Genomic DNA, 1,966 nt, shown 5'->3' on the forward strand with positions numbered 1-1,966 from the left:
TTGGTGTCAAATGTTATAGAAAGACAATATGCTATTCTGCTTATAAGATCAATAAACTTAATTGGAAAATAAATATGAACCTGAAGATAAAGTTTCATTTTCTGGGAAAAAAGATGTATTTTTATCATTTAAAAATCAAAGCATCATGTGGGAATTCAGGTAAAATAATCAGAAATTGGATATTCAAAATATAGACATATTTTTTCTCATAAAAATAACTGATTCAGTTCATTTATGTATGCAGTTTTGTAGTTAAAATGAATTGCAATTTAAAGAATAATGTAGTGATCATGGCAATTAAATAACTTCTCAGCAGCCAGCCCTCTAGTAAGTGCAAGTATGAGTATAACACTATGAAAATATTTAGCTATGCAAAATTGTTTTGTTACATGCAGGTAGGTTTTATATGTTGCTCTCAGGATATTTATGTGTATATTTAACCAGTTCTTTTATTAAATTTGAATTATTTAATCAAATAATATTCACATTTCTAGCCATAGTAAGCTTAGAAATTGTTCTGATTATCAACTAGAAACTTGGTACTGTTCTTGTTTTACACTTACTGAGCAAATTAAGCGGAAGTCTAATTGACATTGTCTTCCCTGAGTTTACAAAGATAGCACGCATTCTTAAAGCACATGGAAAGTCAATTCAATATGTAACTGTAGTCTTCTTGGAAAAGAAAAGTATCGCCATGGTAATGACATAAAAAGTAAAATAAGAGCAATAAATAAATCAATGTTTAGACATAACTGTCATCATTTGTTAAATATCAGCCTGTTTATGTTGTTTATCTCTACTTATCCCAGAATGTTTTGTCTACTACTCCAGAACAACGTGTTTTATTAGGTAAGGCAAAAGATTATAAACTAAGTGAGGAAGTGTAATTTCTAGCATGAAAATAATGAAGATAGCAGCCTTATTTTGTGTATTATTGCATCACGAAAATGAAGATGGAGGAACTAATTTCATGGTTAGAAAGGCAGTGCATTGAGTGAAACATTATCCCTTATCATTTGCATCTGAGTTGGGTGGATTTTTATCTTAGGAGGAGGAAGTTCTGACAGATGAGGGAGAAAGTAGTGAGGTAGTATGGGTTCTGAGGTGAAGGGTAACAAAACCATGTAAAGCTGGAGATGAAACACGCCTATAGGGTGCTTTGATGAACTTCTTGATTCAAGTAGAGTGTTGTGTCCCATCCAGATTACCTTGTCATAAAACTCCTTTTGAAAAGTTATGCTTTCCTTTTACTTTACATGACCTATATGTTAGGTCCTTGAATACACTGTCATTAAACTTATTTTGTACAAGTATCCAGTTGTGTAAAGATGTTAGTAGAATATAATGCAAGGGATTAAGTCACTATGCCAGTAGCAATATTCATATCCATATGTAAATTTAATTCCTAAAGCCAGTACTTATGTATGCTGGCCATATGTCTGAAAAATGCTATAGCGTTTTCAACATCAGATTACGTTACTTTAAATTTAAGAATCATATTTAACCAAATTATTCATGAAATCATTAAATACACAAAATATATTTCAGAGATTCCACATTTATTGAGTTCAAAAAAGAAAGTCACATGAATTAGAAACTATTAGCACTAAAAGCAGAAGTCAAAGCATTATAAAAATGGCCACAAATTTTTATCACATATTCCATTGCAGTGTGATGTTTCAAACCCTCCCATCAAGAAATATCATCTGTAGAGCAACAGCACATAAGGCTTATGAGAGAGCAATTTACTGGCAATGCTAGACATCATGCTGCATTGAAAGTCACTGGAGGTCCATTCCAGAGAGGGCGGGGGGCCTCCATACATCATTAATATGCCAGGAAGAGCTAAAGAATAAACCTTAAAGTGTAGCAGGCTTTTAACTTTGGCACTCCTGATATTGTGGGCCAAGTAATTCCTCGGGCAGAGCTGTCCTGTGTGCTTTGCTGGCATTCCTGGTCTTTATTG

This window comes from Octodon degus, unplaced genomic scaffold (genome assembly GCF_000260255.1).
Source record: "Octodon degus isolate 3935 unplaced genomic scaffold, OctDeg1.0 scaffold00091, whole genome shotgun sequence".
In the NCBI taxonomy this organism is placed as follows: Eukaryota; Metazoa; Chordata; class Mammalia; order Rodentia; family Octodontidae; genus Octodon; species Octodon degus.